Here is a 16,589-nt window from a genome sequence, read left to right on the forward strand (position 1 = left end):
CTCAGTGGAGGAGAGGTTCATTCATCAGGCCCCTGCAGTGGCTGAAACATACTCTCCCACAATCCATCATGGCACCCTGCTCAGTTACTGAGAAAGAATGCTCTCTAGTCTCTTCCCCCACTGGCAGACCTTGCTTCTTTCTCCATGTGACACAGACTTGATACTGAGAATACCTTGTCATACAAAGAACTCAGGAACTCAGGGGTCGAGCGCAACAAGGCACAGAGGGGTCGCACACCACATCTCCCACTCATAATTGTCATTCACGGCTGGGTTGGGAGGCCAGTGTTTTGGCATCTGCTGGGCTGGAGATGGAGCTGTGTACTTGCTATAAAGAGAAAGGCTTGGTATCACCGCATCACACTGGAGCCTCTGTGTGCATGTGTGTGTTTATGTGGAGTGGGGGGGGGGTCACAGACTGATCTGTGGGAAATGCCAGGCCTTCAGTTACTTTCTCTCTGTACGACCACCTGAGTAGCTGGAAAGATGTAGTGGAGGGAAGCTCGAGACCGGCGAGAGGACAACTGTCTTTATTACAGTGACCCAGGGCCTGTGACCCCCATCCCCGACTCCTCCCCACTCCAGGTGAGTTTCTAAATTCCACCGACTCAGACTGACCCCATAGGGTAACACACACAGGTCTTATTTCTAGAGGCCAGACCAGAGAAAAGGGCAGTGCTGTGGCAATCACATCATAGTCAGAGTGCTGGGAGGGAGAGACTTGAGACTTGAGGTCCAGCGGCGCGTTTGAATTGCCAGACAGACAGTGACAAGACTAGATGAGGTGCCGCGACCCTGTTTTGATGAGGGGAGATATGGGGCTGCCGTCAGCCTTTGTTGTAATTGATGCCCTTGGCTCACAGTTTTGTTGTGGAGTCCAACGAAACCACCGCCCTCGCCCATCCGTGGCGCATTGTGGACGATTGCTCCACATGCCAGAAGAGAAGTGGGGAGATGCACTCACTGCTCTGTGACAGGAGTGACAGAATAATAAAATTGCAACATGGCTGTGATAGAGGTTTGAAGGTGAGCGGTAATGAAGGAGCGGCCAGTTAATGCTGCCTTAACGATGTCGGTACACTTTATTGATCTACAGGGACATTAGGGAAGTGCACCTTAAATTAGAAGTGTTTTACGAGGGAAATAGGCCTACAGAAAAATAACACTGTAGTAGTGTTCCTTACTAACTAACTTTGTTGTAAACAAATGTATTTGTAGAAAACCAAAAGAACAAATGTGGCACAAAAGGGTCACAGTATGACTGAAAGATGATTTCAGTTATTTTATCCAAAGCAAGAGGTGTTCGGTTCAGCATGGAGAGTTTTTTTATTCAACAATGTTGTGACTGCTGTGAGCTGCTGACTGCTGTGAGCTGCTATAAAACTTGCAATGAAACTTCAGAGAATGTAGAAATGAGCCCATCATTCACTGAGAGGCATCAAGAAAGAAATGCTTACAACTGAGAAAAACAGACCGCCTTTCTCTCTCTCTCTCTCTCTTGCTTTTCTCTGCCAGACATTTTAAACAAGCTCTGTTTGTTGTTTTCTGCAATTGGATATTGAGAGCATTACTGGTTTCTCCCAACATTCCCATAGGCTTAACTTAAAAACACAGCTTGCCCAATCCTTTGCTGCAAAATGGCTTTGAACATAAATGCTTATAGTCGCAAATGCCTAATAGTCTGCAATATCTCTCTCTCACTCTCCAGGGACCAGAATTCAATGGCTTCTCACCTCAGCCTGCACACTTCGTTTGCTAATGTTATAAACCAAGGCTGACCCAATAACATTTTAATCTTCATTACACGCACCAAACCCTGCGAACACATCACCCCCTCTTTGCACCACCCTTCACTTCACAAATTCTGCGATACTGTTCCTACAAGATCCTGCTCCTCACCTATAAAGCCCTCCATGGCCTTGTCCCCTCATACTTCTCCGACCTCCACACACACCCCCTCCTGGAGTCTCCGCTTCTCTGATTCTGAACTACTCACCATCCCCAAAACAAGACTGTGCACCATGGGGAACCGGGCCTTCAGCGCCGCTGTCCCCAAACCCTGGAACTCTCTCCCCCAGCCACCCGAAACTCTAACTCCATCACCACCTTCAAAAACAGACTAAAAACCAACCTGTTCAGCCTGGTTTTCTCCTCAGCTTAGCCCTCACTCAACTCTACCCACATGAAAAAATACTATAGTACACTATGGTATAAATACTATACTATTCACTTTAGCGTTTTTGCAGACTTTACTATAATATTTACTGTAGTGGATTTACTGTAGTATACTGTCGTATTTACAGTTAACTATAGTATAAATACTGTAGTAAAACAACTATAGTATATACTATAGTAATTAATGCAGTGTTTTTGTGGATTGTAGTATTCTGTAGTATTTACTGTAATGTTTTTGAGGACATTACTGTAGTATTTACTATAGTGTTTTTGTTCTATTTTCTTTGACATAGAAAGTAGAGGCTTTCCTCTTGAGGAAACCTACTGGAGAAATACTGAAAGAGCAAATGTTCCATACTCCATTTCAGCCATTATTATGAGCCATCCTCCCCTCAGCAGCCTTCACTGGTAGGTAGGACTGGGGTCTGAACAGATAGTTCAGAGCGTCTGCTCTTTTCTATAATCTGTAGGGAACACAATATGGTCTATACTTTGCATGTAGGTTTCTCACTTATTGGTGGAACAAATTGCAATATGGGGGAGGGGAATAGGCAAGGTATATACATAGTATATTTTTTCATGTGTGTAGCTGTGTTTTTTTTTTAAATATATTGTTTGTTGTTGCATGTTTGATTGTCTTTGCTTTACAGTGTCCTTACTATTATTATTAAGGTATTTGAGCTCAACTTCAATACAAAGGGGCCCCTGATGCAATTACGAGACATCCCCCTCACGCAGAATACTCCTTGTGATCTGATTAGATGTTAAACCGTCTGCGGTGCCATAAATAGCCATCACTGCTGTAAAAATCAATGCCCTCCGCCCCCCCTCAGTGATGCGTGCTCTCGCTCCCTACACTCACCACAACCCTATGCCTCCCTAACCCTCCCCTCCGACTATGCCCTCTGTGTCACCTCAGGTCTGGGACCTGAGACAGAGCAAGTGCAAAGAACTGCAGGATGCACTCATAATTTTAATGGTCCACTGATGGTGAGATGGGCTAGGGTCTCTCTCTCTCTCTCTCTCTCTCTCTCTCTCTCTCTCTCTCTCTCTCTCTCTCTCTCTCTGCAGTGATTGATTTCAGACAAGTCTGGATTTACAATCACAACCCTGCACCATTACAGAGCAGCTCTGTTCCAGCCGGCACCTCTCTCCTCATTGTGCCGGGCATAATGACACGCTGATGCACTCTGGGTAATAGGCAGAGGAGATGGAACACGTCTAGGAGTTGGAACGCCCTTGATATTTCAAATCAAATACCTTTCTAACCCTTACAGAAATGGATTCCTTAACCCCAGAGCCCACTCCACTTGAACTCGGAATTATGCCATAAAAAAAGAATAGGAAATGTGGAGTTATAGCCTTCTTTCACACTAGAAGTAGGTTTGTTTATGTAGAAGTTTTCTCATGCAGAAAAATGTGGTTGTGGCATCAGCAGTCAGTCTTTCCAGATGTGCTACACTGCTAGGCTACATCATCCTACACAAACAAACAAACAAACAAACGTCACTTCTCTTCTCTTACACATCAGCAAACAAAGCTTTAGTCAGTATTCTTGCTCTCCCTGAGGAATCGCCACTGATCTCTTCTATGATAGAGCTTTATTAGTGAGATGGGATGGGAGTTCTATCTATGGTGAGTCACAGAGGTGGCTGCTGGTATAGTGCAGATTAGGGATGAGTCCCAAATGACACCCTATTTCCTATTTAGTGTGCTACTTTTGACCAGAGCTCTAAAGTAAATAATAGTAAATATAGGGAATAGGGTGACATTTTGGATGCAACCTAGGCCTAGATGTAACAGATTACCTTCCCCATGTGCTGTGCCGAGCTGTACTGTGCCATCCCCTGCCTGTCCCTGGCCACCTGGCCTACTTCCCAGCCCACTGTTACACACAAATTAAAGGCAAATTCAAATACACGCTAGTCTTTTTTTTTTTTTACGAGCCATGGTGCTATTTAAAAATCCATGGTCTACATTTTTTAAGATATGATCATGCATTTTGTGACCTTTAGAAGAGAAAAGATGCTATGCAGTTGCTGGTGAAAATGAAACACTATAAAAATTGAACTATACAGTAGTGATGTACTGTACTAGCATGAACACTGGGTTTGCTGAATGCAAGCCAAACATATCCTACATGACCACTATGAAGTAATACCATATATGTTACAGCAGGCCTATATCAATATGTCAGTATCCCATACCACACAGTGGTTGCTATAGGTCACATTATAATGTACTTACATTTATATTTGTCTTTCACCCAGAACCGCTGAATAGAATGCTATTTCACACCAGCACCTTGCAGTAAAGCACATTTATTGAAAAGCAAATGTTCCGTAGGACAGAACTGTGCTTCAAGACGAGAATCACTTTGGTGAAATGAGGCCTTGACTGACCTGTCACACTAGTTTTTTTTAAATGGGGCCTGTCTTGCCAAATAGTGTCCCCCGACCAAATAGAGTCCCCCTCTATGTCACAATGGGATTCGATGAGTTTTAGCTTCTGTTGCTAGGGCTGTTGCTAGAACTTGCAAAATTCTTACCGGATTACATAATGAACCAAAGCGTTTGTTGCTATGCTGGTTGCTTGGCTCTATTTCACCTCATAGCGGTGTCATAAGGAAGGAGGATGCGGGCAGTTCTAGTTCTATTTCACCGCATTAACACTTGCTCAGTCCGTGCAAAATTATTACCTCAGATTTGCTCTCCAAGGTCGGTGTTTTTGAAAGTGACAACCTGCTGACTACCTGCTGCTTCAAAGGACCGAAATGACTGGAAAGAGAACACTCTTTCTTTACCATACATTTGTCTTTATATAAGTAAATATTGTTAAATAGGAATAAATAATTTAAGCTGTTTTTAGATTGACGTTGCTAGCTACTGTACTTATTTACGTCAGCCTGCCTAGCAGTGGTGTAAAGTACCTAAGTGTTTTTTGGGGTATCTGTACTTTACTTTACTATTTATTTTTTGACTATTTTTACTTTTACTTCACTACATTCCTAAAAAAAATTGTGCATTTTCCCTGACAACCAAAAGTACTCATTACACGTTGAATGCTTAGCAGGACAGGAAAATGGTCAAATTCACACACTTATCAAGAGAACACGTGGGCATCCCTACTGCCTCTGGCCTGGCGGACTCTCTAAACACAAATTAATATTTTGAAAAGCCCTTGGCTATCCGTATATTTTTAAATCAAGAAAATGGTGCCGTCTTTGCTTAATATAAGGAATTTTAAGGGATTCATATTTTAGCAGTTACATTTACTTTTGATACTTAAGAATATTTTAAACTAAATACTTTTAGACTTTTACTCAAGTAGTATTTTACTGGCTAACTTTCACTTTTACTTGACTAACTTTCTATTAAGGTATCAATACTTTTACTCAAATATAACAGCTGGGTACTTTTTCCTCCACTACTGCCTAGTCAGCTAGCCTATCCAACTAGCTAGCCAGACAGTTTTATTTAGCTAACGTTAGCTAGCTACTGTAACTGTTATTGTAGCTTTCTGTTTGCATGTAGCTTGCACTTCAATGGTATCCCTCGAGGAGATTTTATTTCATCTTTCCAACCAGGCGAAGTACTATGAAGACACCACTGATCTTGAGAAGAGGTGCAACATTCAGAGAAATTCACAATTCAGGGTAACGTTGAGCAGTTAACTTCTATTAGATAACTGGACGGATTTGGCTATGTACAACCATTTTTCAGCAACCATTTTCCATCTAGCTAGTTGCTAGCTATATATATAGTTCAGTGGAGGCTGCTGAGGGGAGGATGGCTCATAATCATTTCTGGAATGGAGTAAATGGAATGGTTTCCATGTGGTTGATACCATTCAATTGACTCCATTCCAAACATAATTATGAGCCGTCCTCCCCTCAGCAGCCTTCACTGATATAGTTATATGTCTGTCATATTGAGGTGTCTAACTATAAGTTAAACCTGATCAATCAAATGGATAGGTATAAGCAATTATGGCAATTCCAAATGCCCTTAACTAGGTGTATTCACTAGACAGACGGGGGGGGGGGGGGGTGAAAGGGAGAGAGAGGTGGGAAGACAGATGGAGAGACGGACACAGAGAGAGAAAGACAGCAGTGCAAATGTATTTTGACTTGAATATTTCAACAACTCTTCTCTTCCAACTTGTTAGGCAATTATATCTACCTACGGGGGAAGGATGGCCAGCCACACAGGAGAGTGATTTTTACTAAGGAGGAGAAGGAGGCCGTGCTGACCGAGATGCATGCTGGCCATAACTACATACAGTATCTCCCATTTCTAACACTGCACTAATGCATTACATTTTGTTCCTGTTCTCCAGGAGCTAGGGGTTCTGCCCAACACCCAGACGTGGATCCACCTGATGTCCTCCATTAGCAACCGCCCTCCAACTTTTCATATCATCATCTACAGCTATTGTTGTTGTCAATATCTGCTAAGAATGTTTTTTTGCTCTGTCATACTGGGCACATAATATGTGAGATACACAGATTAACTAAAAACACTAGCTCTGCAAACACCCTGGACTTTGCAGTCTCCCTCTTCAAGTACCCCTTCTGAGACTGGCTGCCTGTTAAGAACAAGTGATAGGCAGAACCTCCCACCCACAAAGCACCCACCTCCTCTATATTCCACACGCCAGAATTCAGTATTTTAGTCTATGATTGCCATGTGGGTGTACAACAAATCTGTGAAAATAAATGAATGACACAACGGTACCAAAAACTATCAACGTTGATGTATTAAAATCTTAAATATTGGCAGGTTGGTTTTCGCAGCTGTTTCACAAGGTGTTCATTATTGTAAGTTGTACGGTATCCTTTGATGGTATTTATTTGATATATCCTAGGACCTACAATAGATGCATATATATATTCAACCACAAGGGTGTACCGATGAGCTATGCAAGATAGAAAAAAAGGAATCATAATAGAGGGGCAGGTTCAAATAAAAACATGACAGCCAGACAAGCCAGTGTATGCTATCAAATGGATTTGCATATGAATGGAGTGGAAATTAGCTGACTTTGCGACCTGTAAGGTAAGTAACTTTGATGTGTCAAGCAGATTAGACATATTCTTTTACATTCCCGAAACGCAAAGTTTAAGACATGGATTTCATGTTGTACTTTTAACAAGGTACCGAAAAAGTAGTTTGAATTGATGTTTTCATTTTATTAGCTTAACAAAATTTGTTTAAATAGCGAAACTGTCACAGAAATCATCCTTGTTTGCATAGAGATGATGAAAAGAACGTAATTTAAGCTGTAATGATCTCCAAAATTCGAATCATTAGGTCATCACACCGTTGATATAGCAACGGTCACTAATAGTTTATCAAATCCCATTGAGACCCAGTGGGGGACATTATTTGTCATGACAGGCCCCATTGTATTTGTCAAGGCTGTCTCTACATGTCAGGCCTGTTGTCTTTCATATGGAGGGGATGGAGAGAAGTGTGTGTGTGTGTACGTGTGTGTACGCGTGCACTCATGCGCGCGGTCGTGTTACTGCATTCAAGTGTTTGCGTGCGTTCACTGCCTGTTGAGAATGAAATGATTGGTCATGTCCAAAGTGTCTCTGTCACCTTAGTCTCACAACAGATATGACTTACCAATTCACACCATCCATACGCCTCTGGTGTTAACATGGCCCTTACAATTATGGAGAATGTAGCATAATGTGTGAAATACATGTCTGTCATTGTTATGAGAGAGTCTGTCAAAAATAACAAATTGTTTTCGAAAACAGACATAATGAACAACCGTATAGGGCTTTTATACCAGCAATGGGAAATTATAGATCATAATGTGTGGGGTGGTAATTGAGTGAAAGGTGAAGATACTATGAACCAACATGAATCGTTTGCTTCATAGGGAACTATTTGGAGAAAAATAATGTTCTAGTGTACGTATTGATTGGATATGCCTCGATATTCCATTTCCTGCACTTTCTATGATTACCTCTGTGATTTATGGTGATTTAGGTCAATGCTACACTCCCCTAGTATTGCACTGGAGGGTCTGAGTATTTCATTCTGACAGGAATACAAAATAATTCCATTCAGATAAGGGAAACAAATATCATGAAATGACACACACAGCGAAAGCACTCAAGAGTAAAATAAGTGTCTGGCCTTGCTGGTGTTTCTCCCCCTCCATCTCTCTCAATTAAGTTCAATTCTAAGGACTTTATTGGCATGGGAAACATATGTTTACATTGCCAAAGCAGGTGAAATAGGTTAAATAAACAATCATAGAAACAGTGAACATTACAATCACAAAAGTTCCAAAAGAATAGAGACATTTCAAATGTTATATTATTGGATACCAATAAATATAGATTGTATTTAAAATGGTGTTTGTACTTCACTGGTTGCCCTTTTCATGTGGCAACAGCTCACAAATCTTACTGCTGTGTTTCACCTAATAGATATGAGAGTTTATCAAAATTGGATTGGTTTTCAAATTCGTTTTGGGTCGTTGTAATCTGAGGGAAATATGTGTCTCTAATATGGTCATACATTTGTCAGGAGGTCAAGAAGTGCAGCTCAGTTTCCACCTAATTTTGTGGGCAGTGTGCACATAGCATGTCTTCCCTTGAGAGCCAGGTCTACATATGGTTGCCTCTCTCAATTGCAAGGCTATGCTCACGGAGTCTATGCATAGTCAAAAGCTTTCCTTAATTTTGGGTCAGTCACAGTGGTCAGGTATTTTGCCACTGTGTATTCTGTTTAGGGCCAAATAGCATTCCACTTTGTTCTGTTTTTTTGGTTAATTCTTTCAAATGTGTCAAGTAATTATATTTTTGTTTTCTCATGACTTGGTTGGGTCTAATTGTGTTGCTGTCCTGGGGCTCTGTGGGGTCTGTGCTTGTGAACAGAGCCCCAGGACCAGCTTGCTGAAGGGACTCTTCTCTTGACTAATCTCTCTGTAGGTGATGGCTTTGTTATGGAAGGTTTGGGAATCACTTCTTTTTAGGCAGTGGTAGAATTTAACAGCTCTTTTCTGGATTTGGATAATTAGCGGTACTATCCTAATTCTGTTTTTGCAGAATTCTGAATGTAGAGTCCCGATTTGGTGTTTGTCCCAATTTGTGAATTCTTGTTTGGTGAGTGGACCCCAAGGCAATGGGTTCTATAACTGATTCAAAGTATTTTTAGCCAGATCCTAATAGGGATGTCACATTTTGTGTTCCTTTTGAAGACGTAAAAGGCCCCTCTTGCCTCTCAGATTGTTCACAGCTTCATGGAAGTTATCTGTAGTGCTGATGTTTAGGCCGAGGTAGGTATAGTTTTTTGTGTGCTCTAGGGCAACAGTGTCTAGATGGAATCTGTATTTGTGGTCCTGGCAACTGGCCTCTTTTGGAACACCATTATTTTGTCTTACTGAGATTCACTGTCAGGGCCCAGGTCTGACGGTATCTGTGCAAAAGATCTAGGTGCTTCTGTAGGCTTGGTTGGAGACAGAAACACCAGATCATCAGCAAACAGTAGACATTTGACTTCTGTTTCTAGTAGGGTGAGGTCGGGTGCTGCAGACTGTTCTAGTGCCCTCGCCAATTCATTTCTGTATACATCCCATTCTCACCCCACGGCTCTGCGGAAATAAATATGTGTTTTTTGCTCATTTTAACTGCACAATTTAAGTTTGTGTACATGTATTTTACAATGGTGTATGCTCTCTCTCTCTCTCTGTTTCTCTTTCTCTCACTCATTCTCTGTTTCTCTCTCTCTCTTATTCCCTCCCTTCTTCTTTCTGCATCTGTCTCCCAGCGGGGTGAGACAGGGCAGTGGAGGGTCAGAGGGTGGTCTTGCTGTGCATGAGTTATGATCACACTGAGGTCCAAACAACTCCAGAAGCTACTGAGGCTGAAATAAAACTCACACGTGATGTCTGCTCACAGGGTCCCTCCCACCGCCCCCAGCCAAGCCACGTCAGGAAGTCTAGAACACTGCTCCTCACTCAATCTAATATCTCTGACTGGGAGGGGAGGGTGAGAGGGGGAAGAGACAAAAGAGATAGTGAAAAAGGGACAAGCGATAGAATAGGGGGAGAAAGATAGAGATACAGTGAGAGTGAGCAGAAGAGACAGAGCAAAAGGAAGGACAGAGAATAGAGAAAGGGGGACTGAGAGAGATAAAGACAGACAGGAGGGGGCCACACAAAGAAAGAGGGACGTAAAAATGGTGAAAGAGAGAGAGAGCTCCAATAGAACTGTTGATGGGCTTAATATGCTTCATCTGTGACGCCTCCTACTGTGAACTAACTGTGATAGGAGGTGATACGTTAAATAAATGATGATGCTTCTGTCTTTGTAGTGGAGGAGAGGAACCACTGGACACTTCAGATCTCCGTTTACTGTCTGATGGAGAAGTCCAATGAATTACATAGTTGTAGCCATTGCGAGGGTGACACCCTGAAGAACACAATGGTCGTACTGTTTTGAAATGCTGTTGGTGTTTATGCTGCTACCTCTTGGTCAGAGAACAGGATTGAAAAATAGATTCATATCTTAATGGAACACAACTGGATAAATGAAGGATACATAAAAAGGTGTTTAGTAGCATGCCACCATTGCATTATTGTGGAGGCTCAATGTCACCTTGAGGCCCAGAGACCAAATGGGCTCATCTTCCATAGCGACCATCCCTTTAAAGATCTGTGGGAACCTACAACCTCTGCTCTGTTGGAAAATCATCAAAAATAATCCCTAATGCCACCAAACGATTGCATCTGTGGCAACGATTGTTGTTGTAGAAGGTATGCCTGACATGTACCTTGTAAGACCCATTATTTTAGAAAAGGTGATGAATCTTTTACGATTACTATAAATTAATGCAGTTAAACTGTGGTTATAGTCTGCTGTAATAGTGCTATAAATTGTGAGTGAGTTAGAGAGAGCGAGAGAGAGCCTCTGGCCTAGTGAGTGAGCCACTGAGGAGAGATGAGATGAGAGAGGCTCCTGAGAAACACAGCTGTAAGGAAGCAGCACATCTGTTCTGCAGCAAAGGGTCTCATGTGCCAATGACTATAGTCATTATACATTGCATATTATCCCAGGGAAACAACCACAGTGGCGGCTGCTGTGAATGCCTGTGCCTTAGGGGACCACTCAGAGCCTAAGTTTATGTTGCTGTCGTTATTGTTGGAAATCAATAGGCTTCCATGGATGTTGAGCGCATCCCAAATGGCACCCTATTCCCTATATTGTGCTCTACTTTTGACCAGAGCCTTTTGGGCCTTGTCACTATTTAGGGCATAGGGTGTCATTTGGGATGAAGTCGTTGTTGTTTTCCTGTACTGTAAAAAAATATATATGATTCAGTGTACAATTATAAGGTAACCAGCTGCAATAGGATTCTGAGTTTGCTAAAAATGTGGCCATATACCTGAATCAATCAAATTTCAAACATTTATTTATAAAGCCCTTCTTACATCAGCTAATGTCACAGAGTTGTGCAGAAACCCAGCCTAAAACCCCAAACAGCAAGCAATGCAGGTGTAGAAGCACGCTGGCTAGGAAAAACTCCCTAGAAAGGCCGGAACCTAGGAAGAAACCTAGAGAGGAACCAGGCTATGAGGGGCGGCCAGTCCTCTTCTGGCTGTGCCGGGTGGAGATTATAACAGAACATGGCCAAGATGTTCAAATGTTCATAGATGACCAGCAGGCTCAAATAATAATAATCACAGTGGTTGTAGAGGGTGTAACAGGTCAGCACCTCAGGAGTAGATGTCAGTTGGCTTTTCATAGCCGATCATTCAGAGTATCTCTACCACTCCTGTAGTCTCTAGAGAGTTGAAAACAGCAGGTCTGGGACAAGGTAGCACGTCCGGTGAACAGGTCAGGGTTCCATAGCCGACGGCAGAACAGTTGAAACTGGAGCAGCAGCACGACCAGGTGGACTGAGGACAGCAAGGAGTCATCAGGTCAGGTAGTCATACATTTTCAAGTTAAATTGTATGTTCACTCAACTTAGAATTTTAGGTTGAGTGAACGTATAGGTAACTGCCAAAATAAAGGAAACACCAACATTAAGTGTCTTAATAAGGGGTTGGGCCACCACGAGCCAGAACTGCTTCAGTGCACCTTGGCATAGATTCTACAAATGTCTGGAATTCTATTGGAGGGATGCGACACCATTCTTCAACGAGTAATTCCATAATTTGGTATTTTGTTGATAGCGGTGGAACACATTGTCTCAGGCTCCGCTCCAGAATCTCCCATAAGTGTTCAATTGGGTTGAGCTCTGGTGACTGAGACTGCCATGGGATATGATTTACAATGTTTTCATGCTCATCAAACCATTCAGTGACCACTCGTGCCCTGTGGATGGGGGCATTGTTACCCTATGGGGGCATAGCCATGGTAGCCCCCCAAAAATGGCCTGCCCAGCATGTATACATGACCCTAAGCATGATGGGATGTTAATTGCTTAAATAACTGTGGAAGCACATGCTTTCAATATACTTTGTATCCCTCAATTATTCATGCTCTTCCATTATTTTGGCAGTTACCTGTATAATTCAACTTAAGAATTGATTCTACCTTACTTGCATATTTCCCAGTGTGAAATGTAACAATTTATGACAAAACACTCTTTAGGGCCTAGTTACACCCACGTCAAGCCTGCACGTCACATTATTCTGGCTTACAAAGTGATGTGTCATTCCTAATGGATTTCAGCCAGAGTGAGGATATCCAACAATTGGAACTTAGACTCACCTACAACCTGCATTGAGAATAACTGCCAGGGTATAGAAGACTGATATTGCTGTCTACCTAAATCATATAAACTGGAACAGCCATTTCAGTAACAGGATACGGAAGTCCAACCACTAATAGATTGGATTGTTTAGAAAAATGTATGTTATTTATGTTTGTGTAGCATAACATTAATCAACTAATCTAATGTACATGCAGAAACACAGGTATTGAAACCAACAATTTTGAAAATCAACCTGCAATAGAGCATGCTGGGAAATATGATAATGATGGGCATGGTTTTGAGTGGTTTTAAGCAAACGTACAGCTCTCTTCGAGCAGATTTTGTTGATTCAACATACAATTGTAAGGCAACCAGCTGCATAGGATTGTGAGAGTGCTCAACATTTCAATCAAATCAAATTTAATTTGTCAGATGCTTGGTAAACAACAGGTGTAGACTAACTGTGAAATGCTTACTTATGGGCCCTTCCCAACAATGCAGAGAGAAAAATAGAAACATAATAGAAAGATAATAATGCAAGGAATAAATACACAGTGAGTAACGATAACTTGTCTTTATACACGGGGTACCAGTACTGAGTCAATGTGCAAGGGTACGAGGTAATTGAGGTAGATATGTACATAGGTAGGAATAAAGTGACTGATAGTCAAAGTAGGAATAAAGTAGGAATAAAGTGACTGATAGTTAATAAATCGTAGCAGCAGCGTATGTGGCGAGTCAAAAGAGTTGGTGCAAGGGGGGTCAATGCAGATAGTCTGTGTAGCTATTTAGTTAACTATTTAGCAGTCTTATGGCTTGGTGGTAGAAACTGTTCAGGGTCCTGTTGGTTCCAGACTTGGTGCATCAGTATCACTTGCATGCAGTAGCAGAGAGAACAGTCTATGACTAGGATGGCTGGAGCAACATTAATGATGGTGTTGGAGTCGTGCGTGGCCACACAGTCATGGGTGAACAGGGAGTACAGGAGGGGACTATGCACGCACCCCTGAGGGGCCCCTGTGTTGAGGGTCAGCATGGCGGATGTGTTGTTGCCTACCCTTACCACCTCGGGCATAGTATATAGCTGAACCAAAATATAGTGTTACCTTCCAAAGGCAAATATTAATTTGTAATTTGACTCAACAAGTTTTTATACATTTAGCTCACTGTGAGCAAAGTTTGTTCAGTGAACATTAGATGCATTTCTTGTCCTTCTGAAGTCCATCCAACTCACAGGATAACGCTGCTTGAGCAATTGTTTAAATTGGCTTTTTTACAGTGTGAGTGTTAGACTGTTGTGCCGTGGGGGATCCATTACTAGCTTACAGTTCCAGAACCACCAGTTCCAGGACCATCATTTCATCGTTCTGAGTCTGTAACAACAGAGAAGTAGGGGCCATATACTAACAATAAAAACACTGTTGATTTGGATTAAACAGCTGCACTCTTAAGTAGTGTAAATCGCTAACTGATTAGCGGGCCTATGTGGGGCTTGCCAGGCCAGGCTTGAACATATGGAGAGCAGAACAGATCTTGCCAAGGTACCACTCACTCTCTGTTGTCTGAGAGTGTCTCTTTCCTGGAAAGGTATTCTCATTGCCAGGGGTGTACCCGTCACCTTGTTCTAGCTAATACAGTCTCTGTAACTACGGATCACCAGGCAACGGTGTGGACAGCAGATAAACACTGTCAGAATGTTTTCATGTGATAACAGCAAATTGGAATGGCAGGGAACATGTTGTTTTTTCCCCGGGCTCCACTGCGAATATCCATTTGCATGAAATGAATATGTGAATGGGGAAGAAAATGGCTGAGCACTCAAGTTAAACTAATTAGCAAGCCCAGCAGGGGCATTTGTTCCACAGCTATCAAGGAATTCTGCGCTGAGCTTTTCATAATGCATTCAATTCCAACACTCCCAGTCTCTATTTGGTTGGATAAAAAGCATTTAAGTACTAGAGATGGGGAGAAAAAGCAATGCTTGAAGCAATATGTTAAAAGTGGTTGTTACATTTTAGAGGAGCCTTGCTTGTTTGTTTTTTATTTTGTCTAAGAGGACACGTAATTCAGATGTCACTAACTGGGTGTTAATGGAGTTTTTCAAAACTGCCAAAATTGAATTACTGTACAGTACTTTGTTATGGTTGTTGCTTTAATTTTTGTCAATGGTGCTTTAATTCTCTGTAATTAATTTTTAAATAGTGGAATACTCAAACTAGGGCTGCACAACATGGCATGTTCTTAACTCCATTACACAGCCCTAACTTAAATTAAATTATTACTCAGTTATGACTTGCAAATATGAATGCTTTCCTTTATCATGTCTTTGTAGCATGTAAAAGGAGAACAACGTAAACTCCCTGAACCACCCAGGACCTTACTGTTTTAGCATAGTACTGTTTAGATGCAGAAGGGAAATTCCATGGTAACGGCATTAAGCTGAGACTCTGATTTTTCACTTTAAATGTGCACAGTAAATTAATAAATGCATTTACTGGAAAAACTGCAGATGCAAAGATTTGGTAACAGAATTATGGTAAAATCTCTGTCAGTTTTATTCTGTTACCAAACATTGCATGTGCACAGTTATTCCTGTAAATGTGTTTTTGTAAAATGTTCAGTGGAAATTGTTAAAGGTTGTCCTTGTGCATAGAGTTCTATGGTTTGTAAAACTTTTAAATCAATTGTTTTTGTTTGTTATGCATTTTAAAGTAAATAATTGTCTCAACTAAATTACTCTATCACGGAATTATCCAGAACTACCATTAGCTGAGTCAGTCCTTCGATTGGTTTCTCTTTCTCTTCTCTCTGTATCATTGAGACTTGTAAATGCACTTAAAATGGGAATTGTCTTCCCGAGCAATTCTCTAATGCGTCATTTCTAAGAACCCTTAGCTGTGTGTTATTCACAATATACCCATGGGCTCTCATGCCTTATTGCTTACTTAACTAACCACACTGTCACGTCCTGACCATAGTAAGTTGTTATTTTCTATGGTAGAGTAGGTCAGGGCGTGACAGGGGGGGTGTTTGTCCATTTTTGTATTTCTATGTTTACTTTCTAGTTTTGTATTTCTAGGTTGGGTTTTGTTTGGCACGACCTCCAATTAGAGGCAGCCAGTTGTCATTGTCTCTAATTGGAGGCCATATTTAAGTTGATGTTTGTCCCACTTGTGTTTTGTGGGTGATTATATTTTGTGAGTATGTTTGGTCCTCCTGTGTCACGGTTTGTTGTTTTGTTCCTTCAGTTTATTTTGTATCGCATTAAGTTTCACTGTCCAATAAATATGTGGAACGAAACCGACGCTGCATTTTGGTCCGATCATTCGAACAGTCGTGACACACACATTTTCTGTGTTTTACTTCAGTGACAAACAATGTCATAGTGAAATTATCCAAATTGTTAAAAGACCAGGAGATACACAAGTTAATCCAAAATTGATGAGTGGCTGACTCTCAACTTTCCAATACTATTGTCTTCCAGACAGTCGTAGCGCAGATTACAATATTCAGTATGATTGATCCCAGACTGAGCCTTGCTAATAGTAATGTCTCTCCTCTGCAGAAGTGTCAACAGCTCAGTATACTGTCCACGTCCCAAATGGCACCCTATTCCCTATGAAGTGCACTACTTTTTACAAGTTAAAAATGTTCACTCTACATGGGTGTCTGGTTACTTAAGTATTCCGG

General features: G+C 41.6%; 1 long non-coding RNA gene and 1 other non-coding gene across 2 annotated transcripts; one reads left to right on the forward strand and one right to left on the reverse strand.

Annotated features, from left to right (window-relative positions):
• Positions 1-2,473: 2,473 nt before the first annotated feature.
• On the reverse strand, positions 2,474-2,528 carry LOC123730457 (U7 small nuclear RNA). The gene has a single exon (XR_006761901.1). It is a non-coding gene; the product is annotated as a U7 small nuclear RNA (small nuclear RNA).
• A 2,235-nt stretch (positions 2,529-4,763) lies between these two features.
• On the forward strand, positions 4,764-6,902 carry LOC123730367 (uncharacterized). The gene is made up of 3 exons (XR_006761729.1): positions 4,764-4,999; positions 5,762-5,830; positions 6,343-6,902. It is a non-coding gene; the product is annotated as an uncharacterized lncRNA (long non-coding RNA).
• The last annotated feature ends 9,687 nt before the right edge of the window (positions 6,903-16,589 follow it).

Source organism: Salmo salar, chromosome ssa24, assembly GCF_905237065.1.
Source record: "Salmo salar chromosome ssa24, Ssal_v3.1, whole genome shotgun sequence".
Taxonomy (NCBI): domain Eukaryota; kingdom Metazoa; phylum Chordata; class Actinopteri; order Salmoniformes; family Salmonidae; genus Salmo; species Salmo salar.